Source organism: Tachypleus tridentatus, chromosome 12, assembly GCF_004210375.1.
Source record: "Tachypleus tridentatus isolate NWPU-2018 chromosome 12, ASM421037v1, whole genome shotgun sequence".
Classification (NCBI taxonomy): domain Eukaryota; kingdom Metazoa; phylum Arthropoda; class Merostomata; order Xiphosura; family Limulidae; genus Tachypleus; species Tachypleus tridentatus.
This window is the reverse complement of record NC_134836.1, coordinates 33,650,401-33,678,228: the sequence shown is the minus strand read 5'-3', so window position 1 is coordinate 33,678,228 and position 27,828 is coordinate 33,650,401. Positions and strand designations below refer to the sequence as shown.

Sequence of the window (27,828 nt, the reverse complement as noted above, 5' to 3'; positions counted from 1 at the left end):
CATGGGATTTTGTTAGCTTCACTAAGGAAGCTTTGTGGCATTTGTATTCTTGCAACTAAATGTTTATACTGTCCTTAAAAGATGTCATCTGTATGACTTATGTTGCAATTTGAGTGTAAAGTCTGAATGTGAAATTACCATGTGTGTCACAGTTGAAGTTCTGTAGTAAGCATGAGACTGTTCCACTAAGATTTTGTATCAAACATGAACTTTTGTCACATATTTTCTGATTTATTAATTCACAGATTCGTTTTTTTCAGCCAGTGGTACTCTCCTTTGTAACATTTTTTTCTTTACACTAAATCTTCCAGTATTTACAAGATTGTGAAACACAGCCTAGTAAATTTTGGCAAGTAGAGTAACCAAGTGGTATCTCTTCTATTTTCTTCAACCTCATACATGACACTTTTCCTTCCTTTTCACTTACTATCCAGCTAAGCGCATTCAATTAACTTAAGGTTAGCATCTCAGTTTATAAGGTAGATGTCTACAATTAGGATAGAAATTACTTTATACATGTTAAATGTTTGTCCTCAGTAATGAATAAACATGCTTCAGCTGTTGAACAATACTTCTCAATGAAAATGTCTTCTACATTTTACAAAGAACAACAGAATAAAATGAGCACACATTAAATGAATTTTTTCTTTTAAGATATAAAATTTCATAACCAAATTACAGGTTCTAATTTCTATTTCAAAAGCCTAGCTTTCAGATATTACTTGTTATTCATGTCTATAATATCCCAAAGCTCTCATTAGCACCCACTACTCCTAGCTTAAACACAACTACTTTCAAATACTGTATACCTTAACAGTGCCTTACAAATAACTGCTGCTCACTGAAAACCCTTTGACTTGTTTATAGCTACAGTTGCCACATGTGAATAAAAAGATATTATTCAGAAATATTAATAAATGTGGATGAACTTATGGCATGATTTCAATTGAAAATTATTTTGGTTCCAATGCTTCTGTAGTATAGAGAAGGATTTCATATATTCAAGTGTTACACATTTGAATAAACACAATTTTTTAGGAAGATTTAGAAATCCATTTGTTGTGAAGCATATTATTAGATGAATTCACAGAATAAAAAATATGAATACACTTAAGATGTTCAGTTAATAAAACGAATAAAACATTTTTTGCACAATATAAAAATGGTATTTGTTTTTAAAATAATGAGATATGGTGTTTACCAGTCTTTACAAGTGCAAGATTTGAAGTTCTTAGTAAAATATTATACCTTACACACATATTAGAAGATAAAACTAAAGATGAGTTAGAAAATGTACTTTCAAAGTTTATTTCTCCATACACTTTTAACTTATAAAACAGAAAATTACAAAATATGCTTTGTATTTTTGAAAATCACCTCTCCATCTGTAATTTCACTTGGTTCAGTAGCTGTACATGCATATTGTATGGATAAAAAAGTACCTTTACAACTGGAAACATTGGAATTAATGGCAGTATTAGCAAATTGTACTGTTCCAGCCTGCAGACATTCTGGATTTTTTTTTTCAAGTCTTGGTTATGTGGTTGAAATACTGAATTATTTCAAGGAGAAAACAAACTATCCAAGTTACTTTAAGGTACAAGTAAATACATAATATGTACATATCATTTTGCTGATATATCATCACTGTAAGTGTGTCTCAAACTGCATCATCCACTACACCATCTGAATGGTCAGTCTGAGCTACTGCCTGTAACTGCACTGTGGGAGCTCCTCCTGAACCAGCTGATGTCAAGAATACAGGTGTAGCTGTTGTTGCAGTTCCTTGGCCAGGTTGTGCTACTTGTTGAATCTGGTACACTGTCTGCAAAGCAAAAAAAATAAAAGTAAAATAAAAAAAATAATCTTTTGCTACTACTAACTGAACTGGATATCTAAAAGTGTGGATGATAACATGTAAATTTGATTTCACTCATGAAAAAGGTTATACTATCACATACTATCTTTGAAATTGTATTTCTATTAGGTGTTGAGATACATGTACCCCAACTGTCTATGTTTAAAATTGCAAATTACATTAGTAAAAGATTGATTTTTGTTTACAAGAATTTTTATTAGCCATTTAACAAATAATTACATTTTAATGTCTTATTTACACAGGCTTAATTCTTATATCAGTATAATTTGCTATCCAACACACCATGTCTTCAAAAGCTACAACTGCATACATTTCAAATATTTGAAATATTCTGTTACTAAAAAAAAACCACCTAATAACATCTAGCTTTTAAAAAAATATTTATATGCAGGTGACTACAACATTGATTATTTTATGTCAGTGTTATTAGTTTTTGGATAAATCTTTAAATTAAATTTTCAAATAAGTTTTTATACACATTCAAATGACAAGTAAAAAAGTAATGAATTAACATCAGAATAGATCTTCATTGTGTCAACACAGCATTGAATACCACCAATCTTTCTCAGCAGCTTAATTTTGAAGCTATGAAAATCTTTACAACATTAAGTTCTGTAAAGGAAAACCTTTGAGTTGGTAAAATGTGATCAGCTTAAGAATTGTTTTAATGTTATGATAATATTTCATCAAATTTACTATTTTGTCTAAACTTGTACAGTATTCAGTGTTAGTACTCCAATTTTACTGACCATACAAAGAGCTTGAAATACACGATAATTTGTTTACATCTGTGTAACGTATGTTTCAGATGTTCCATGTTAATAACATCTCTGTACACATTTTTTAATTTTGGTGTAGTATTTTTAATTCATTTAGCCATACTACAATATTTTAATTTCTCTCTAAGAAAAAAAAACTATAAATATTTTTTTCTTTAGCTGGGTTGATTTTTATTAAAGTTACAATTTCAGAATATTAAGGAACAGATACTGAAACAGGTTTGTTGAGAATGCATGGAACAGCAAAGGTAACACTTTACTGAGTGAAACACTTCCATTCATAATCATTCACTGTGTGTGTGTACAAAGCGTTTGCAAATATAAAAAATAAGTTTCAAAGTTGAATTGTAAACTGTTTCATAAAGTGAGTACTGGTCAATACAACTAAGTTACTTACTTACAAATAGTTACAGTTACGACAAAGTGTTTGTACCCCTGTGTCATGAGCAGTTTTTTTCCTCATAACTTAACAAGTATCATGATTAGGATAATGAAAGTATAGTATATTATAAATATTATACTAACACATCTACATAAATTTTTATGAAAATTGAACGACAAATAACCAAACATAGGAAGGTCAGAAAGTGTTCGTGCATCTACTCTAATGGTCAGTTGTGTAGCCTTTCAAGTAAATTACTTGGCGCAATCTCTCCTCATTGCCCTCCATGATTATTTGACAGTACTCAACTGGTATTTTCTTCCATTCTTCTTTATAGAGGGCCTCCAACTCTTGCAAGTTTTTTGGATGATGCTGATGAACCCTGGTCTTCAACTCATGCCAAACGTTTTCACTTGGGTTGAGACTGCAATGGCCACTCAAGAATACTTATATGGTTACTCTGCAACCAGGATTGCATATATTTCGATGTGTACTTAGGGTCATTGTCGCCCAAGCTGCAAGTTCCGAGCATCATTCTTGACATAAATGCCTAATATATCAATGTACTCTTCTTTTTTCATGATTCCGTTGATGCAGTGAAGGCTGCCTACACCAGAAGAGTTAAAGGAACCCCATAGCATGATCGAGACACCTACGTGTTTAACTGTAGGGATGGTGTTCTTTGGATGAAGATTTCGTTCCCCCTTCTTACAGAAAATATAACAAACATCATTGTGCCCGAAAAGCTCGATTTTAGTCTCGTCTGACCAAAGAATACTCTTTCAATAGGTAAAGGGTTTATCTACATGCTTTCTTGCATACCTCAATTATACTTCTAAATGAACAGGCTTTAAATATAGAGCTCTATGAGGACGGCATGATTTGAACCCAGAAGAACATAACATGTTCGTAACTGTAGAGGTGCTTACTTCAACCCCAATTTCTCTTACAAGTTTCTGTATGTCATTACATTTTAAATGAGGGTTCCTACTAACTTCTCTAAAAACTTTCCTCTTGGTTCTCTCTGGAATTTTGGTGGGGCGTTCGAAACGAGGAAGGTTAGCAGTTGATCCTGTAAGCTTTAACTAGGCAATTATGTTTTGAACAGTAGATTTTGGCACATTAAACTGTGTAGTAATAATGGACTGATCATTTATAATTTTTAAGTAATAAAATATTTTTTCCAATAACTAATTTTTTTTTTTTTGAAATATAGTTGACATGTTAAATAATTATATTACCACTACTCACAACTTTTCCTAAAAATTTTCATTTAAAAAATCACACTTTCCCAATTAAGTTCTTTGTTTTAGCTTTTAAATCTTCAAATTTTGAAATTCAAAAGGATTTCAACATACATCTAAGCATTTGACACACACAAAATACCCAGTAAATGTAAATAAGAATATAAAAAATATAGTAACAATTAAGCATAAGATCTGAACCAACTTAAACTCCTGGAAGACCTTGACCTTAGGAAGTGTTTTTTTAGCACTCTTCAAAAGTTCCTCTGTTTATGTATGATATGATACATCAGCATAAGCAACCCTAAACTCATTCCTGGATGTAGTATAGGATTATATTATTCTCTTGGCTTATAATCATTTTAATCAAAATATTTACTTATCAAAAACTGGTGAAAGTTCTTCAGAATAAAATGTTTTCATTCCTTAATATTTTGTTACCATCAGCAAATTTTTGGCTGTGAGTTTCACTTTTAAAAAGTTTCCATTTACAGTAAATTTATATAATTAGAAACCTCACCGATTTTGTCAATAATATACATCTAATAAAATGTAATTACACTTTTGTATAGCACAACAAACCTAAACAACTCACAATTAAAGAAACTTCCCTCCTATCAAGTGATTCTCATGGCGATATCACAGCACTAACTAAGACAAAGAGAAGCAGTAACGTTTGTAACATGTACCACTTGCTTAAACATAAAAAACATCATTAAACCTTCACTCCCATGACATTTCAAAAAAACAAGTGCATTAGGCGTCTACCACTGAAGCATCCACATATGAAATGTCATTAAAGTAACCACACTTGCTTTGGTAAATTAGGTCCTAACACCATCTCAGTAAAAGCAAAATTCTATTTTTACACATTATAACACATCTGAACATGTCTTTTATTAAGGCATGACCTGTATTTCACAATGGCTGGTATGGGTATTAACACTTTTATTGATAAGCAGAGAACAATGTTTTAACCTTCCTAGGTCATCTTCAGGTTAACAAAGAGTTTTGCAAGTGACCTCTGTCAGACAGGTCTTAGGGACAAGAGTATAAACTAGTGTAAGATTGTAGGGGGCATTGAACTTGTATATTAAGTTATTAATTAGTATAGGTATAAAGATGTTCCTTTATATTGGTTTAATTTTGGTTTTTGTGGCTGTATAAGTAGGGCTTCTTTGATTTTGCATTTGTTTTCCTACTTGGTATCTGAGAGTTTTCTGTGGTTATGTTGTGTTTATTTGATTTACAGCATTCAAAAATGTGTGGTGTTCTTTTTTTGTATCCTTTGAATCTAGTTTCCATTTTTCTGTTTGTTTCTCCAATATAGAAGTCATGGCAGTCGTTGCATTGTATTTTATATATTAAATTGGTGTTCTGTTTTTCAGTATAGTTTTTACATTGTATGAACAAATTTGGTGTTTACTGGAATGTTGTGTTTTATGTTGTTTTTTTTCCCAAAAGTTGGTTATTTTTTTGCTGATGTCAGGAACATATGGCATGCAGCAGTGTAAGGTTGTGTAGTTTGTTGTATCTTGGGATTTATTGTTGGTCTAGGTGTGTGCATATAATTTTTCCACAGTTTTTTGATAAACCTTGTTGATGAAGTGTTGTTTTATTTTCTTGATTTCATCATTAATTTTATCAGGTGTGCATAGTTTGGTGGCTGTGTTTATTTGGTTTCTTAACATGTTGAGTTTTTGTTGTGTTTCATGTGCTGAGTTCCAAGGAATGTATAATCCACTATGGGTGATTTTTCTGTGGATTTCTGTTTTGAATAGTGTATCAGTTCTAGTGATCTTGAGGTTCAGAAATGCTATTTGGTTAGTATTTTCCTGTTCACAGGTAAACTTAATGTTGGGGTGTACCAAGTTAACGTGACTGAAAAAACTAAGTGTGTGTTCTGTAAATGTGAATCCAGCAACTGTATCATTGTATAAACCATGATCTATATTCTGTTGTATTTTCACATGATAATTATATATAACATATAAATGTAAAATAAAAATCTTGTTTTCTTTTACTGGAATAGTGTGTTAAGACCCAACTTACTAGGACTAGCATGATTGCTTTAACGGCATATAGTGTTCAAAAATAAGGTTTTGTTTTTTTAAATTTAAAGCTCCCCAACATTTTGTTTGGTACATGTATTTGAAACCATTTTTGTTACCTGTGTATACTGTAAAAACATTAAATAAACAGAACAAAGATATACGTGTTTTTTCATTTCTATTTCATAGTTGTGAAAATACACATAGATTTAAAAAAGTTACCATGTGAAAGGATTAACCACTTGTTTTATTGATTGTTCATTACACAAGATTTATTTTAGTTACACATAGTAGGAAAAGACAAAAATAACTGCCCTTAATGGTGTAATGTCCTTTAACCCTTTCACAACAGACTGTACAATATATGCAAGTTTGTCTACACATATGCACGTTAGGTATTTGCACTATAGCTTTTGATACAGTAAATCTTCACAAAATTTGGTACATTTTAGATAGAGATTACAAATTTTTGTACACAAAAAATCAGATTTTTAATGAAATAATTTTACAAAAGATTTGGTTGTGAAAATATCAAGTCTGTTTTGTTACTAGTTAAGAGTGAAAAGTGATTTCATGTTATGATTAGAAACTATTCTCCATCTCCAAAATCTCATGTTTTACTCGCATAATCTCTAAAACCTTCTAAATACATTTCAAATATTTGTCTTCAGTAATACTTTATGTTTTATGTTATTTTCTATATCCTAACTAGGTGGGGTGAGTTACTTGACCAACCTTGTAAATATCATAAAAAAAAATTAAGAAATAGATGTAAATTGTTGGTGTTTTTTTTTCATGCTAGAATGACTACATATTATAACATGTAAATACAAATATTCATATTACTGTGTCCAATAATATAAAACTGACCTTTAGCCCCCCTGTCTTGGCTGTGTTTTAGTAGTTTAGTATTTTCTAATATACAGTCACTTTTAAATTAGAATACATAAAGTATGTATATCAATTATTACTATTTAGAAAAAAATTATTAAACTTATTTTTCTTAAAATATGAAACAATAAATAAAAAAGTAAAGCAAATAATTATCTCTTCTTACTATAATTTTTGAACTCAGTTCCTGCTTGACATATGTTGCTAAGACTTAAAATTTTGCACATGGAAGAAATCAAACAATTTTTTTTTAGGTTTTATATATAAATTTGAATAACCAAAAAATCATAAATAACTATACTGATACCATAGAATCCAACTATAATTTATAAAGCTTCGTAATTAAGCTGTATTTAGATTTTACAAATATATGACACTTCGACAGACTAAAAACACAACCTACCTTCATGAAATTTTAGTTAAAAAGAATTTGGTAGCCTCTTCACAGATTAATATGGATGAAAACCAATCACTAGAGGGACACTGTAAGCTTTCAACTAGTTACTCACATTTTGTGTATTGAAGTAAGTGTATATAAGGAACCATTTCCAAACATGGAAAGAGGTGAAAGGGCCACTGTGTTTGATTCAGTATATAAGCTATATATCAGCAAAATAAAATGATACAAGGTTCTTATTTTATATTCTAGCTTGTTAATATGGGTTTCTAGCATGTACAAAACTACATACTTAGTACTTTAATATTCCAAACATCTAATTTTAAACAGTGCTGTATTAACCCCATCATATGACTCGCTAAAAACTATATTTAGGTGTTCTTTTAATATTTATATTAAAATCAAGAAACCAACTCATTTATAATATTAAAGTTTAAATTATAATCTACAGTTTGATTCCAAACTTATGACATAAGTTCATAAAATAGTAGTTCAATAAAATTTTGAATTTAACTTATCAAATGCTATGACAGCCAGTTGCTAAAGGATTAACAGATTAAAGGAAGTAAAGGATTATAACCCTTATCAGAATGAGCAGTTAACTGGAGAAGCTCAAGGAGATTATCAGAATGAGCATATAAAAAATAACAACCGAGAACTCACGTGAAACCAAAACAACTCCTGAAGATGACAAAGAATGTAAATTAGAAGAAGATGATGTGTGAGATGATGAGATTATCGGTCAACATAGTAGTGCTCCTCCAAGTTGTTTGGATATGAAGTGTTTACATAAAGTATGTTTCATAATCTTAGTAAATATAATTATGCACATTAATAGTAGATATATTCTTGGATATATCAGAATCTTTGTAGTACTGATGGTGGAAGTTTTAGCTGAATAAAATGTAAATTTTGTGACATTGGGTACTGTATTTGTGGAAGTAGAAAATTTAATTTTGTCTGATGATAAATGGATAACTATCAAAGATATTCAACTTCCACAGTATTTTACATTGTTAACGCAACTGTGAGACAAATTAGTAATGCTTGAACAATTGTTTAATTAAAAGAGAGTACTAAAAGTAATGTATACAGGATTAATAGGAAATTATTAGAAATTCACTAGAAAGTATTGTAAGTGAACCGTTATTAGAATCAAATAATACAAAAGATAGCATTAATATCTGATTGAAACTGACAAAAACATGGTTTAATTAACCCTATGACAACCACGTGATATTGTTCATAGCATTAATTAACCCTATGACAACCACGTGATATTGTTCATAGCATTAATTAACCCTATGACAACCACGTGATATTGTTCATAGCATTAATTAACCCTATGACAACCACGTGATATTGTTCATAGCATTAATTAACCCTATGACAACCACGTGATATTGTTCATAGCATTAATTAACCCTATGACAACCACTTGATATTGTTCATAGCACCTAATGTCATTATCGTTATACTTTGTGTCAAAAATCAAACTATGGTTGAAATTGTTGGAGATATTAAAAGACACTTTCTAAAAGCATGTAGTTTTAGAAAAATAATATAATTTTGATTTTTTCAATTATTTCTAATATTTTTTTATGTAATTATTTGCACTTAAAATATGAATAGTTCCATCTGCAAGATGATTTTCATTTTGAATATAAAAACAGTATTTATTATCTTACAATTTTCATATTTCATTTGTATATTCTCTAAAACCTCTTAAATGAATATTTAAAGTTTTTATGGTAAATGCTTATATTTTATTTTCTGTTTTCTCTACTATATCACTAACTCTAGCTATTATCGTCAATGTACAGTGTAATGAAATGTTGAAAATTAAGAAATGGAAATATTTAGGTACTTATTAACTCTATGTAGAATACTTTTCAAACTTCTTTTTATCATTTGAATACTTTCACAGCTTTGTCTTACCAGTTATATGACAATGGAAATTATCTAATTCACTGCTCATAATACTATACTTAGTAGTAGTGCTAGTGAGCATACTGTTTTACAAAACACACAACAAGATTAACACAGTTAAAAGATTGTCATATTAAGACACTAATAAAGTAGTCAAAATGAATAATTGTGAATACTCAAACAAAAATTACAACATACAGAAAGTGTGCAAATTGAAGACAAAATAAGGTTAGCTTAATAACGAACTGATGAAATTAGCTGATTATAAAATACAAGTATTCTCAACAATATTAACAGTAAAAGTTAACAGGATTAATTGAATCGTTGAAAGAAAAAAAATTAGAACTGCCATAAAAGAAAAATAACTACATCTGAATGTTATATGAATAAACCAGAACTAATAAAAACAAAGAAACAACAATGAGAAGTGAAGAAAGCAGTGTAAATTCAAAATGCAGAAGATACTCAAAACTTTAAATTGGATCTGGAAACATTGGAACATGGAAGATGACACATGAATCAAAAGTGTGTTATAGGGTAACATGAATAACATTTTAATTCGTTTTAACTATATGTGTTACAATTACAGAAAGAGAAAAGTAGCAGCAGAAATAGAAGGATTTTGAGTGGCTGATGTATTTTTGTAAAAGAACTGGTCATCAAACTCTGGATGGAATAATGAACTGGTCATCAAACACTGGATGGAATAATGAACTGGTCATCAAACACTGGATGGAATAATATGTACAGTTTTAAGGCTCCTTTTATGAAAGGCATACGAAATGATAAGATGCGTGATATCTAGATTAGTGTATAATGTATCTTTACAACATAGCATGGACAATATAACAAATTTACAATTCATAAACTAGAAGATCAAACACACTTGCTACATCCTCTCTTTCACAAACTGCTAATAGTTTTCATTGATGTTTTATACTGTACTGCTTATAACCAATAGAAAACCAATGTATTATTCTATCAAACAACATTAAATTGTTTTTTACTACAAAGAATTGTTTATTTCATCTTCAGTTTGAAAGTTTCTTTTGCAGTCTTCAGATCAACAAGATTCAGGTAAGGTTTAAAGGCTCTCATATTAAAGTTGTAAATCCAGAAAAATGATGATAGTTACAGGACATTATTTACTTTGTGTGTATTATTATTCTATGTTTTTAAGTGCATAAAAGTGGCAAGCAATGCGGGATGGATGTTTATAGTTATTGTACTTGTGTTGTAGTTGTATAAGAAGTTTTACAGTTCATACAATGCCATATTGAATTTTAGAAAATAAATGTGTAAAATTGTGCTGCTACTCACATTCATAACACTATGATGAAAGTAAAACATGGGCAATTGTAACCTGAGCATTACAAAGGCCACACACTGGCATTTCAGTCCCACATAAAAGTAAATTATGAGTTAAAAAGATATGCTTAGCCACAACTTCTTCCAATCAATACTTATGGAAAATAGATGGTCAAACAACAACAGCAGGTTTGATCTCGAAAAGCTTGATATGATGTTGCTCACCCCAAACTGACTGCATGATGTAGCCATGGATCCAGAAAAATTGGATAGAAATGGATAACAGAAAAAAAAAAAAACTGATCCAGTCATTTCTAAATGTCTGAGATAAGAGAACAGGGAGGGAACTGACATTAAGCAATTTCAAAGCCAATATAGAGCTAAGAGAGTCTGTGCAAATAGTACAGTTAGTGTACTGCTTAGCTTCTATGTGATCCAAGACAAGCAAAATAGCACACAACTTTATAGCAAACACAGAAACAGCAGAGGGAATCTTGTGAGCAACCACCAAGTTACTACAAAATATGACAATTCCAACAGTGTCATTTGACCTCAAACCACCCATAAAATCAGAAACAGGAGACTGGTTCAAAAGATGTTTGGCAAAAATAAGACACTACTTCCAATTGGGGATATCCATCTTCCTTCAGATGACTCAAAGAAAGTTCATGGGTGGGGATGGTAATGAGCCATAGTGAATAGGCTGATCACCAGACTCAACATCATCATCCAATATTACACCCAATTCAGCCAAGTGAGCTTAAATACACAAGCCAAAAGGAGAAATGGCAGATTGTCTATAAGAACACAATCCATCAAGGAAAGACGACACAACCCCAGGTGGGAAGCTTGACAACATAAAGCAAGGAAATTTGCAAACGTCCGAGATGAAAAGAAAATTCATGAGACTCAGTGCAGCATAGTCAAAGCAGCAGTTGATGTATAGGGTACAAAGAGGCCTTTGCAGACCCACATATCAGAGAGTGCAGCTTGAAGTATGTGAGAACATGACAGATCTTTACTATAGAACATCTACCCACTCCCCAAAATCTGGAAGATAGGACGTGGGGGATGTTCAGTGCCCATATACAGTTAAACACAAAGCTGCTTAATGTAAGAAATACAAGTCAGCTTGCAGTCAAACAGAAGCCCCAAGAACTTCATTTCAGGAACAATGGGAGGAACACCACCACTGAGATGGAGCTCAGAATCAGGGTATAAACCCCACTGGCAGCAAAAATTAATGCAAATAGTTTTAGAGGAAGCAAAGGTGAAACTGGATGATGTGATCAACCTAACAATTAAGTGAAGGTAGTCTGAAGCTGCTGCTCATTAAACCTTATGTTTGATACCAACAACAAATGTGGAAGGTCTTTGACATAGAGGCTGTTTGCAAAAGTAGGAGGAAGTTACTTAGTAATAGCATTAATCTTTATAATGAAAAGGTTGGCACTCAAGACATAGCCCTAAACAATTCCAAGTTAATGTATGAAAGAACAGGATAAGATCAAATCCACACAGACTTTGAATCTCCTGTCAAGTAAAAGTTACAAATAAAATGGACAAATGACCAACATCAAGAAACACATTCTCATTTCAAATTTGGCTAAAACAACCAGAAGAAGAGCAACAGTGACAGAGGAAAGATGAGATAGCATTTCATAATGAATATTATCATGCCCAACTTATGTATTGCCAGACCAATGAAGAGCTAGCTTAAGTTCCACCAATGTAAATAGGCAATTATAATCATATATATGATTGGTCTGACAGAAAAAGGGCTATCTCTCCATCCAGGACTTGATGACCAACAAGTCAGGAGAAGAGATAGAAGTGTTGAAAAGGGGAAAAGCCCTCCCAAGAGCATAGGCAATGCTCTGTACATCAGCAACTTCTTCACTATTGGACAGCATGATGAAAACGGGATGGAAAATATACTTCCAACTGACATTTTCAATCTTTTTCCAGATGACTGTGAAACTATTGGTAGAAGAGATGCTAGTGGTGAATTTAATCCAGGATTCCTTCTGGCTTTAACATCTCACCAATCATCAAAAGGTACAGGTCTACCAGAAAGCAACATGGTTGAAGGTAGTGAGATATCTGCAAAAGATATCCTAAGCCAATGTCTAAGATTTTGTGTCTGTTGGCAGGCAGGAGACTACCATGAATGAGGATGCCATGGGAAACACTGAGGTTTAGAGGAAAGAATGAGTAGCTGCTTGAATCATACAGTTATAGCTTCCATGGAAGATTAATGACAGCAGGATCAAATTCCAAGTGAGAAGTGAAGGAGAGCCAATCAGCCTGCTGACTTTCATACTAACACTACATGAGCTGGTTGCACTGAACACAACAAATCTCCCTCAAAATGACATGAAAATGATCACTGTTCTGTGGGTCACTGTCAATCCTCCAACAAAAATGAGAAAATAGTAAAGTTGAACAGATAGATTAATAGCTGTAAAAAATAGGCAAATGAACCAGTATGAAAGTGATAAAGGTTGTTACCTATGAGTATATTCCTCACAGAATGACCTCTCCCATCAATATCAGCACCTACCCAGATGGAATTGTATTTATTATAGTGTTCCAAGATGAACACAGATGGCAGCTGGTAAGTAAGATCTTCAAGGTCTGATTGATCATAAGTATTTCCCAGTGATAGGCAAAAAGTACAAGCAGTCATAGTATAACCCAAGGAAATACAAGTGGCTACCGCCTCCAAGAGTGTACTGAGTGGCATGGACACAGTGGATATACACTGATCAACCAGCCATGTCACACCTCCGTAAACTCCTTTATCACACTGTAACAGTATCAACAGGCTGAAGAAGTGTTTCTTGTAAGGAAAAATGGTAAAAAAAAAAAATCAATCAAGGTCTTACTGCCATCCAAATTAGAATAGAACCTTCGACAGTTCTACTGTATTAAATTGGCCAATTTCATTTAGGAGGAGGAGAACTGGGCAAAGAACCCTTTTTGTTTGTAACCATGATGGCAGTCTTTAGTAGAAAGGAGTCTATAGACTTCCATGCACCTGTTCTAGGACAACTGGGCAGATATCTGAAGAAGGAGACTCCAATGACTGATGTCATGGCCAAATAATAAAAGTTCTACCTCTTGGAGCCAAAGGAGATGGATGTGAACAGTTACTGGAACCAATAATAGGAACAAAGACATGAGTAGGCATAGATCTGTCAACTCATGTATTCACAGAAGGCAAAAGACTCTTGACATGAGGGGGGAGAGGAAGGGAGAAGAAAAAAAGATTCTGATGAAGACACAGAAAGATCTGTCTGCACTCCCACCACAACAGTGGAACAGTGTGCAGAACCATACATCTGAGATGGAACTAGGGACAACAGTGTCCAGGCTCTAGGATAAGAAATGTTGTTCATAGTACATACAAACATTGCATATTTTCTTTCCTCTAACACTTATGGCAATAACGAAAGTACAAAGATTGGGAACCACCACAATTGATGTAACATCTTGAATGAGTTTGGAGACCAGCAAGCCCCTCTAATCCCTTCTGGATGAAAAAGCAAGACATCTGCATTAATGTTTTCCTAGTCAAAAAACTGAGATTGAGGAAATGAGATATATGAACTGACTGGGGTGGTGACTGTGAAACAGTCTTCTATATGTGATCACATATAAACAGTTTTTGTTTTTTGGATTTCAGGAATTCCGTGAGAAACTGTATCTGCTTTATTTCATTCTCCAAATTTAAGCAAAGAAAAATAATTTTATTTGTGAAGTCTTTAAAAAATATATAAAAATACCAAATATCTTACCTGAGGTGCAGCCTGTTGAACAGTTTGAGCAGTTGCTCCCTGAGCCAAAGGAGATGTCTGAATAATCACTGGCTGACTATTTGCAGCCTGTCCTTGCATTTGCATTCGAATTAACTGGAGTTGAGTCTGAGTAAGCTGGATCTACAGAAATTAAACCAACAAGATAACTATAATTTATTGTAAACTGATTCACAAGGGAACTAAAACTGTTTCATAGTAAGGTATTACAGAAGATAAAAAAACTACAAATTACAAAAAATTAATTATCTTCAATCAGTTCAATGAAAATGAACAGGCAACAAAAACACGTGTACTATCAATAACTTACTGCAAATTCAATGTAAAATATACTAGTATACTTCTATTTGTAAGCTTATGACATAAAACATTAATTATCCTATAGTTCAAAAATAATAATCAATATATATTGACTTTTATGACATTAAACTATGATAGAAAAGTTGTTTATAATGCATGAAAATGCTTTACTGAAACAAGTTTTCAATAGGGTTCCTGCTTCCCCTTATTCCTAAAAATATTTTCATAGAAAACTTTAAAACAAAAAATAATACAATAGAAATAAAACTGAAAATGTATCTTAGTCATCACATAATCTGACAAAAGCCTCATATTAAATTAGAAACACATGGGGCCTAGAAAACCCAACTGTTTAAGGTCTGCAATGGTGACCACTATTTAACACATCTCAACTCTCCATAAAGCAAGCTCATATCTTCTACTTTTTCTTCACAAGCTTCAGTAATGAAAAACTACTAACATGAAACATTTCACTGCTTAAATATGAAACTTAACCAAAAAGCTTAAAACATCACAAATTCTTGTGTTATTTAAACCAGATAAATACTCAGAAAACTAAACTGCAATGATACAGCTGTCATACAAACAAACCTTAGCTACAAATGACAGTTTGTATGTACACACATATAATGAACAGATGAACTTCCTAAATGGCTTAAGCATTTAATAGTAGATCGATATGATCCACATTATTATGTTGAAACCACAGTAAAATTTAATAAAACATGTGTCACAAAAGTCATATTGCAAGACTCATCATTATCTCAGTCATTTGATAGGTTTTTATATATTATGTAATAACAGCTTGTACATTTCACTCTTCATACATAACTCCAGACAAGCCCAACTCTAAAAACATGTCTTAAGCACAATTACTGATGAATTATAGATTCTTCAAAACCTGTTTAACTGAGTGGAAAATGGAGAATCGAGTAACTGGACTTCATATTTCTTGTCAAAAGATGATTAGTCACTGGTCAAGTTAATTCAAATGTTTGTTTCTCAGATACAAAATAAATTAACCGGAACTAACAAAATTCTGTAAAAAGCATTGAAATGAGGAATAGAAGCCCTTCAAATAAGCAATGAAAAGGAACAAGTATTTGACATATACTTGTCAGGTTTTGATATGTTACCTCAGTTTTTATAAGTTTTAAAGTGTTACCAGAGACCAGTATGAACATTATTATAAAGCTAAGAATCACACTCTAAACTCATGAAGAAGCTGCATGACTGCAGAAGACAATGAAAATGTGATTACTTTGAAAAAGATCAAAATCTTCACTATTACAGATAGGCAAATGTTCCTGCTTTAAATATGTTTAAAGACACATTGTATTAACGCTTTCTGAGAGTGTTTAATAATACTAACTTCCACTGTGTTTGTGTTAAACTGTTTAACTTTGATTTTTTTATTTACTTATTTTAATTATTCATAAACAATCTAAACCTTGCTACTAAGCATTTATTTTTTAGTCAAATTAGAATTAAAATTAAAAGGTAAATCTAGGTATTAAGTGAAAATATTTTAATAAAAAACCAATTTGACTGGTCATATGAATTAAACTTGATAAAATATTATTTTAAATTATTAACTGAAGTATATTTTTAACACTCATTTAAAAACTACAAACATTTTTATGAAAATAGTAGATATACAAGTTAGAAATAAATATGCAATTTATGTTTGTTTTTCTTTTCATTAATTATAAAATTACTAATTTAATTGCATATTATTTTTTCAGAACATTTCCCTAACATTAAACTCAACACTTTGGAAAAGGTTATACACTATATCCTATATCAGTGGTTCTCAAACCTTGGGTTGAAACCCCAGTTAGAGTCACGGCAGACTCTGACTAAACAAAAATATACAAGAAATATAAAGCTGAATGGGCCAGTTGAAAAACATTTTTGAACAAACAGTGTCATGTATATTTAGAATATCTTCAATGTAATCAGTAATGAAAAAGTCTGGGAATCGTTATCCTAAAAAATACTTATAGATTTCAGTGTCTTACTAATATTATACCAATTAGAAAGTATAAAATCTTAGCTAATAATCCATATTTTAAGAGCATATATGTTTTAAGTTCTTACTTCTACAATGCAATGAAAAAAATCCCGAATTTCCCCTTAGTTAGGCACTTGTGACACATTTTCTCTCAGCTTGTCATCTTTATTTTATCCACCAACCCTAAAAAATTTATGAAGTTAAATGTAAATTACTGTCTATAAGATTATCACTGCTCAGACAAGGCACATTTTCTATAGTCTTCACTATTGTTTAGTTTGAGCTACTAAATAGAAAATCAGACCCTTCCTGCCACACCCACCAGTCAGTCACATCCTCTCTTCCATAATAATAGTTTTTTCTTATGTTTAATTATACATCACCTATAACCAACAGAAAGTCAAGGTTTTCATCTATCAAATGATGTATTGTATAACATTATGTTTTGAACAGTTAAATATCAGTTTCACCCAGAATATCAACGTTATTCCTGTGGAAAAGTTAACAACTGGTTTAGATGAATCTGTAATGGCTCTTATCGCAGTTAGAAAACCAAAAAAATTTTGAGACAAGAGAATTTGTCAACTTTTTGCATGTTATTGGTCTATATTCTTTGGTGCATTACTTAACTGAATAAAATTAAGTGCATTACTATAACTAGCAAAATTAGGGTTAACTCTCTAACAGTTGACAGCAAGAAAAAACCTTGGTTAAGTATTTTCTTATTTTGATGTGCATTCTTTATATATAATTATAAAATTAACTAAAATGTAAAAATACAGATCCTTTTAGGTTAGCTAAGATTAGAATAGGTAAAATGAATAACAAAATATAATAATGTTTCATGAGGCACACATGTAAGTAGCTCATGGATAATGGAATTTGTTAACTTAAAGTAAACTGCATGTTCCCCGAGTGATTTATAACTTATTATGGCATGGATAGTAGATAGACATGGTTCAAAGGGCATTGAAACAACATTTAATTATAAATAGATGTATACTGTTACAAACTTGGAGCTACTTGGGATAAACAAATGAAGTTTCATGTTACAATCTGAAGTCATTCTAGAAAGAAAAAAAAATATTTTTTCTTTTCATGGTTAGTTACAAGGTTGGTCAAGATGACTTATTCTCTTTTGAGATAGGGTAAAAAAATAACAAAAACTATAAAGTTTCACTGAAAAACAAAAAAAAAACATTTAAAATGCATTTAGGAAGAGGTTCTAGGGATTACACAAAGAAAATGTGAAATTTTTGAGACAAAGTATTTTTAATTTTAACACAAAAATTACTTTTCACATAGACTATTCAAAACAAATACTTAATATATTCATGGACAAATCTTTATTTCATTAAAAATATACTTTTCTTTTAGTATGTGAAAGATTTATTGTATTAATTAAAAGACTGCCAAATTTTCTGAAGATATACATTCTACAATGAAAGTTACAGGTATTAAATCGAAAAAAAGACTTTAAATGAATACAAAGAGATCTTGTAGTTGATCAAATCATTGAAGCCTGTATTGAGACAGTTAAATTAGGTAAGAAAAATTAAATAAAAAAAAATTACTTGTAACAGCACACACACACACACACACTTTGCTTTTGGGTGTGTCAAGTGTGATAGTAATTTTACTTTGTGTACTAGTAACTTGATCTTTTATTTACATAGAGCTGCTTGTTGTGATAAATAAATCCTGCATTACTATAAAAGCAACTTAAATTTATTTTGTATTTTTCAACTTTCAATTTTATCCCTACACTACTGATTCCACTACAGTTAGTGCTATGCTATAGTAAATAACTGGTAAGATACAAACTTTTACTGAAAATATTTTGATATCCCTTCAGGAGGTTCTAGAATTTATACACACAAAATGTGAAAACTGTAAGATGGAAAAAATATTTTTATTAACTAAAGCATGACAGCTCTTAGAATGGCTACAAGTTTTTACACGCACACAGTTTTAGCTCATAAATCCATCTCTCAACCTATATGAAATCTAATTAGAGCAACAGCTATTGAGAATTCTCACTTCTGTTTAACAGAAAAACCACCTTGAACTCAGATTAGTCAGAGTCTAAGTCACTGAGTAGGTATACTCACAGACAAATCTTCAGAAAAATAATTTATCAAAAATTATGAATTTTGTCTGTTCATGTAAAACTGTAATCAAACTTTAATTCTTCCACATGAGTTTGGCACCATATTTTTAAAACTATAGACAAAAATGTAAAATCTTACTGGAATTTGCTGGATCTCTCCATTACTGTTGATGACTTGCTGAACCAGTTGAACCCCTCCAGTCTGGTTAAGTTGCCCTTGCTGCAGTGTTTGTGGAAGTTGAAGAACTTGAGGTGATGAAGCTGCTGACTTGGAAACAAATATATAAACTGTAGCTGAGTGTGAAAATGAATAAGAAAACACAAACATCTACAAATAAACCCCTTATTTTTCTGACAAGCTCAATCCTATCACCAGTGCTCACATCTAGTTGTTCTGTGCTTCAAGATTTGGCTCAAATATGTTGGTGATACATTCACAATACAATCATATATATTACAGAGAAGCTTCAAGAAATTATGAACCATTAAACAGGAAACATCCTGTAATATAGTTCACAATGGAAATAGAAAAAGATGCATTACCATTTGTTAATGTCATGTTTACCAAGATATATAACTCATATACCAGAGTAGCTTACATAAAGCCCAGAGATATGGGTAAATATCTCGGCTATAAATCAAATCACTTTAAAAATGTAGAAACATGTGTCACAAATTGCTTAATGTCCAGAAAAGAAAAATATCAAAGAAACTAATCATTTAAAAGAAAACACACATTAATATGTTTCTTTACAATGGATACTTGAAACACTTGATAAATTTAAAGAATTAAAAAAGACAACAACAAAGGAACAGCCACATGTATTCCCCATGAATTTCAATACACTGGAAAAACAAAAAAAAGAACAATAAAAGATCAAAACTTAAAGGTAGAGTAGATAAACAACACTCAGCAATACTGACTTATTATCTATCTGGAATAGTTTAACATGCCAGAGAAGAAAAACCTTATTATAAACTGGAATATTACAAAATAATAGGATATGAACCACATAAGAAAATGATAGATGAAAACAATCTGTCAACCAAACACAGAAGTTATCAAAATACTGAAAATCCTCATGAAAACATTGTGATAAAACCTTAGGATAAACTACTTAGCAATTAATATCTAGTCACAAATCTATTATCATCAGATGCAGAGGTACTTGCTGAAACACCATAAAATAACCAACAGCTAACCCAAATACTGTATCAATTCAGTTAACACTTATACTAAATATTGTATCACAATAATTTAGTCATAACTGTTCAATACTATATCAATTCAGTTTATCAAGTGGTGGTGAATGGTATAAAAATAATTCTGTAATTTGAGGATTCAAAGGCAGTTTAGCTGTTGTGTGAATAAATATTCTATTAAAAAGTCAATCTCTGTGTTGTGTGAATAGCTATTCTGTTGAAAAGCCAATCTCTGTATTGTGTGAATAACTATTCTGTTGAAAAGCCAATTTACAGGTTGTATAATAACCATTCTGATGAAAAAACAATTCACAGCTTGTATGAATAACCATCCTACTATTAAGCCAAATTCCATGTTATATGAACAACTATCCTGGTAAGACCATGTTCATTATTCAGTAGTCTAAAAAACTTCAAATTCAATTTTAAATTTGCAGTTGGCTGCTCATTTTCCACCACAAATTGGAGAAAACATTTTTATTGATAGCATGGTTTTACAACAGAAGTACACTACTCACAAAAATTAAAAGATAATGAGATGTGTTTAAACTTGGATATTTTACGTTATTAATTATTATTCAATTTAGAAAGGTTATTTTAAAAGATTACACTAATCCTATCTAAGGCTTGCAAGGTTATGCACCAATGATTCCTTATGTAATATGTCTTTCTTATAAACGACTCAAATACTGGGAAGGATAGTTTTGGTTGATTGAAAAAAAGATATTTACAGCTGAAATAATGCTAAGTTTATAGATATGTTGGTACTAGCTTTTCAAAACTGTGTATGAATCATTAGAAACTAATTAATTGAAAGTTAACATTTTCCTAAACTGAATGTTTTTTCAATAATACTTACCTCCACTGACAATACAGCTATTTCTTCATCTCCAGGGTTTTCACTCTTTGCCCATCTACACATTCAGAATTCTTCCTTCAGACTTTTATACCCCTCTTGGCTGCCTTAGGCAAATTCTAATTTGCAAATTTCTCTTCCAATTTTAATGTACCCTCTACCTAAGCACTATATATATAAACACCCTATCCCAATAATGTAATCAATTTTTCAAAACATAAACCAGATCCATGAGGCTGGGATTAGGTCCAGGATATCAGTTACAATCCCTGCACTACCCCCAAGTTACTGAACATCCTGGATGATGTTTGCCCAACAACATGTCATCTGGGCCATTCAGCAATGAGACCCTGTACTGTTCACAGATGAGAGCAAGTTTAGTGCCTCTCCAAGTGATCAGCACATGAGGGTTTGGATATATGAATGAGAGTGATTTTGGCCTGTAATACTGTCCAATATGATACCTTCATGAATGCCTCAATCATGGTCTGGGGTAACATTTCCTCATAGGTTAATACAGACCTCTATGAGATGGATGGAGGATAACAAACAGCAAGACATTACATGGGTAAGATCCTGCTTCCCATTATTTGTATCATTACACCATAAAGAACATGCAGAATTTTAAGGATGAAAGAATAGATACTGGACTGATCTGCTAGGTTGCTGAACTAAAACCCAAATCAGCATGTGTGAGATTTGGTAGGGAAACCAGTTAGGAACTGACAACCTGCTCCTACACCTGTCTGAGAGATTAGAGCTGCCTTCATCCAGAAATAGACTGTGTTTCTCCAGCAAGTCATTGAAAATGTCATCAGCAATAGAGATAACAGGCAAAGAGAAGTCATAAACAACAGAGAAGTTTGTTCTTTTAATAAGTGATTTTTTTTATATGTCCACATTCAAATACTGACATTTTGCTCATCTTTTTATTACTTTTAAGTTAATTTTTTGACTTCTTTAATATTTTTACCTGTTTTTTGTAATAAAAAGGTTTTTCAATACTAAAAATCAATGTTTTTTACTTGTCTTCAAATTTTTAAAATACATATCAAATCTTATTATCCTTTAAGTTTCTGTGGATATTGCAGAAACATAAATGAATAAAGTCTACATTTTCCTAACACGAATAACTATACATTCTAATATTTCCTCTTATATTTTATTTGTCAAATTTTCAAATTCACATTATCTTAAAACAAATTAATTTATCTCCACCATAAAAACATTCATATTTTGACACTTTTTAAGCAAGCTATCATGTCCTTACCCATAGCTTATTTACATATGTTGAATTAAGCAATGGTTCAAAATAATGATTAACTGAAATAACACATTCCAAAACAATTGTACCACTCATGAAATCAATGCCAATGACACATTTACTTAAACCCACTTGCCATTTGTATCACTTACTGTCTGAACTTGAAGAACTGAAGGAACTGAAAAGTAGGAGTTGCAGTTTGTACTGTTAGAGTTGGAGTTGTTGAGGCCATAGTCTGAATGCCACTACTGGTTTGTACAATTTGTATCTAAAAAGATATTTAAGTACTGTTTGTACAAACAAGACTATAAAAGAAAAGAAACAAAATATTAGTGCACTGTGCAAAAAACTAACAATAAACTTGTCACATGGCCAAGCAAATCTGTATACAAATTGCAAAATATTCAACTACTAATTTTCTATGACAGTATAAAGCTAAAATACCATTTATATTCACGTGATTTGCATATTTTAACAACAAAACTAACAGTTTTCTCTACTGTAGTTGAGCAACTTGTTCATACCACAATCAATTAAACATTTACATATCATTTATATCAGCAATCTTAGTATGAAAATTATATATCTTTTCAAGAAGCAATAAAAAAGCAAAAGAACAGTTGGCTACGTAGCTGCTAAGACTTGTGCCAAATATAAATACATGTATGTATATTGCAAAAAATATGTAAAACTGTTTCACCTACGACCTAAAGGGTTGTCTTAATTGTACTATGTTTACAATTAACAGAAAAATAAACATCATTGTGTTACGTGTATTTTTAAATAAAAGTAGTTCTGTACATATTCTACAGGTGGAAACACTGTACAATAGCAAGTTATGCCACCCATCACATAACTGGAAGATTAGAGAAATTTAATATTAAGTGAATTCAACACAAGTCAACAGAATTAAAAACAGGATTAAATGAAACAAAATATCCAGCTGATAATATTTCATCAAGATGACCAATCATTTTATGTCAAAAAAATTCACAAACCTTGGAGGAGAGGTGCAAAGTATCCGTATCACAAATTTTTAACAAATTTACATGCAAAAGTTAAACAACTTCATTATTGTTGTATGTTAATACACTTGACTCCAAACATAGTTTATGATTCAATTCTTAATATTATACAAGTCTTACTGTCAAAAGGGAACATTTAAATAAATTTTCAATTTATTTCTCTATGCATCACATGACACTTATTCGCTCCAAATTACTCACTTCAGATTTAATTCTACCAACTGTAAATTCGATAAAATCACACACTTATAGTATAAATATTGCTAAAACGTAAAATAAATTTATAGCCTCCAATCTTCTTTCTTTACTAGAATACAAAACCAGAAAGTCAAGCTCACATTCCACACCTTCCTATCACTTTCCATAAATGTCAATAATTCTCTGTTATTTATTATTGGATCATTTATTACCAATATTTCGTTTTACTGGCTACAGTGAAATCTGGAGCTGTTGAAATAACTGGTTTGAATAATTTGCCATTGTTTTCATTGCTTTTCAATGAAGGGAACTATGCTTGACCAGGTATGGGAATTATTTTAATCATTCATAGATAAGTTAGAAAGCCAGAAAAAAATAAAGTAGTAGTAGTTTTAGAGCATTCTACTTTACATGCTTGGCAATATTTCATATTCTACATTGTATATTTAAATTTTAAAATGTAATATTAAAAGGCCAGTTTTAATTTTATCTTATGCTTTTCAACAGTCATTTCAGATAATTCTGCTGCAGTTAGTGTTAGATTGTATAAAATAAGAAAAACTTTTTAATATTCATTTAGCAGTTTCTAGAATTTAGGTAAATGAAAATAAGTAGGATAAAGTATTTTTCTCTTAACATCAAAACTACTTTTTACTACAACTGACTACATAAATATCTCGTCAAGTCATTTGTAAAAATGAGTCATTAAAAAAAAATGTCTTCTTTGTTGCTTTTTTTGCATACAACAGACGTGATGTTTACTAAAAGCTTGCCAATTTTAATGAAGATAACCTAGTTACTTTGAAATTATAGTAAATATTACTACTCCATCAAAGGATAGAAACTTGAAAAATAAAGAACAGCTTTCTCATAACTTCAAAAACTTTTTGATTCATCAGTAAAAGAATCTGCACCATTAATTTTTGTTTTTATAGATACTAGTCATCAAGTATCATACCAAAACAATTTCTTCAGTAAAATATACACTCATAAGACATTTTAAGCAATCCAGCATGTTTTTGAAATTTTTTGAAGAGTAAAAGATATAAAACTGAAACCAAAATAAATCTAGCTCAAGAAAAATACCCATAATATGGCAGTTTATCATTAAGTTAACTCTAATTTGATCAACACATTCTAACAGCATAACTGCAAATTGTACCTGTTGTGCAGTAGTTTGTTACCAAGTAAATTTAGTTTACTTTATCAACACAATCCATCACCATGACTATAAACTGTAATACAATCTAAGACCTACTGAAACATACCTGTGGTGTGGCAGCTTGCTGTGTCACTGTCTGCTGTTGGGGTGTGGCAACAGTATTGTTCTGTTGTTGCAAGGCTGCTTGGTGTTGCTGAGCTAGTTGAAAGTAGTACTGCACCTGATCTGGGTGCATGGCTGCTGTAGTTCTTACACTATCATCTTGTCGTTTGGTGGGTTTCAACTCATCTCGAGGTACAATGTCAATCAAAAAGTCAAACTGATCATACTTTGTGATTGCCATGGCAATGTCATTTTTCTGGAATTTAAATATAAAATATTGTAAAACAGTTTAATTAATTGTTTGAATAACAATTACTCATTTTATGAAGATTACAAACACTGTCTTAGACATTTTCCTCTTCCTCTCTGTCTACAATTTCATAAAATAAATAAAACCTACCTACTGTAAGAAGAACAAAGTTACTATGACACTTATGTACAAGGATATAATGTACAATGTTCTACATCCACTGTGACCACTTCTACTACCTGTCAATAACTTTTCACTCAATTGCTAATTTCTACCTCATTTTATAGAACATAACTTCAGGAATTATTTCAGCACCATACCTACAATATTCATCACTGAACTCATTCTTCTTAAACTTACCACATTTGGTAAGAAAACCAAAGAATACCGGTACAGTTACAGTTCATTTTTCAATCTAGTATATATTATCCACGAAACGTGGTTCTAATGATTAGAAATAAATTAGATTTTTTTTAGGTGACAAAAGTTTTTATTTATTATGTCTAAATGTTATAGTTTTAAAAAATGTTTTCTTCAAATTTAGACAAGCTATTTGGCTAACTCTGATCCACTAGTACATTTAAGTCTGAATAAAAACAGATCAAATGGTCTGGGATGAAAATATCAAAACTCTTCAGTTTCAAGATAAGACATGCCTACTTCTACAGTAGAAGCTGTGTAGATAAGCAACAGCTTTAACTTGAATGCCATGTTTACAAGTGATAGAAAGAGTAGATTCTATGTTGGCACATCATCATATTAATAATAAATGTAGACACATATATCCATTTATAAACGAGGCAAAGAAAAGCTTAGTCTACTGTTGAAGGTGGGGTCTCTAGTGCGTGGTTATTTTTTTCTTATACATATTAGTTAATAGACTGTTAAATTGCATTTTGGATTTACTTTTATATTTTTGTTAATTATTCATTATTTGTATTTTAAAATTCACATTTGAAAGGTATAATTTTTTTTTACAATTATCCGTTGCCTCTTCTTGATGACAAGAAACCCATTTGAAATAAAAATGTATCTCAGAACGGCTGGTATGGCTATTAACACTTTTATTGATAAGGAAAGAACAATTCATCTTCAGGTTAAGAAAGTGTTTGCAAGTGACCATTGCTGGACACGTCTTAGGGATGAGAGTATCAATGGGTACAGGATTATAGGGGGAGTTGTAGTTAGATGTTAGGTTATTAATTAGTATAGGTATAAAGGTGTTCCTTTATATATGTTTAATTTTAGTTGTTTTTTATACTCTTGTCCCTAATACATGTCCAGCAACGGTCACTTGCAAATTCTTTCTTAGCCTGAAGATGACTTAGAAAGGCAAAAAACATTTTCTCCTAATCAATGAAAGTGTTAATACCCATACCAGCCATTCTGAGATACATTATTATTCTTTGCCTCGATCAATAGGTATTAAAAAAGTTAGCAAGTGAAAACCGCCATTCTGTCAGGGGCTAATTCATCTTTGCCGATGTTAATGTTACTTTATCTGTGAGTACCTGCCGACTTATGTCAATAAAAGTAATCAAGGGTGAAGAAAACAAAAGGAAAGTAAACCTTAAAAACAAACTATTATTGAAAAGGTAAAAAGATACATAATCCAAAGAAAACATTTTAAGATTATTCAACAAAGGGATAAAAGGTACAGATATATTTCCATTTATTAATTTTCTTAAATTTCATGGCACATTAAATTGATAATAGCTAGAATTAGTGATTTTGTAGAGAAAACAGCAAATAAAGTGCATTTATCTTTAAGAAAAACCTTGATATCCTTCTACAAGGTTATAGAAATTATGTAAGTGAAATATGAAAACTGTACCATAAGAAAAAACAGTATGAAAAAACTTTACAGGTGAACTATTGAGAAACCAAGAACAAGTAACTAGATTAAATAAATGTTTGGTAACAGTAGAAGAAAACTTAAAAATAAATATTTTATTTTTTCTCAAACTACATGTCTTATGAAACTTCACTTCAAGTTTTAAACAATTTTATCCACTGGTTTTCATTAAAAGAAATTAACAAGAATAAACTGACATCACTAAGTCTGAAGCTTGTCACCATTACTGAGTTAAACTGATATATCATTATTTTAATAGCAGAAAGTCCCAAGTCCACAAGCCTTTGTAACTATATAAAAGCAAACATTTTTCACAGCACTTCTTTAAATTTTAGTTAATCCTTTTAATACAGGTTGGTGGATTCTACCCAACCTGTATTCCTGAAAGTAACCATAAAGCAATTACACTAACTTTTTAAAATGTACATGTTTCTTCACAAAATGTTGTAGATTATGAGTAAACATTACAAAGTATTTGTGCACAAAGTACAAGATTTTTTATTTTTGAATATTACCTATCTAATATGTGAAGTAATTTTGATTCATCAGAAAATTATCCCATTTCACCTGCAAAATTTCTGTAACCTCTTAATATCCTCTAGAAAATTATCAAACATTTTTTAGAAAAACAAAACTAAAGCACCAGTTATACTTACTATTGTAAATTTCTATAAATTTGCTTAATTCTACTGAACTTGCAACTACAATAAAAAAACAGGAAAGAGATATAAATTATGTTTCTTCATTCTAAAATCACTACTAATTATAACACAAACTACTACAACAAATGTTTTGTCTAAAAAAACCAAAT

The 27,828-nt window shown here is 31.0% G+C and overlaps 1 pseudogene across 1 annotated transcript; it reads right to left on the bottom strand.

Moving 5' to 3' along the window:
• Positions 1 to 1,284: 1,284 nt before the first annotated feature.
• Positions 1,285 to 25,174, bottom strand: LOC143235607 (nuclear transcription factor Y subunit gamma-like; annotated as a pseudogene). The gene is made up of 6 exons (XR_013019338.1): positions 24,917 to 25,174; positions 22,558 to 22,693; positions 21,165 to 21,219; positions 19,242 to 19,430; positions 14,661 to 14,801; positions 1,285 to 1,825 (listed from the first exon to the last, which is right to left on the bottom strand). The product of XR_013019338.1 is annotated as a nuclear transcription factor Y subunit gamma-like (transcript).
• Between the last annotated feature and the right edge of the window lie 2,654 nt (positions 25,175 to 27,828).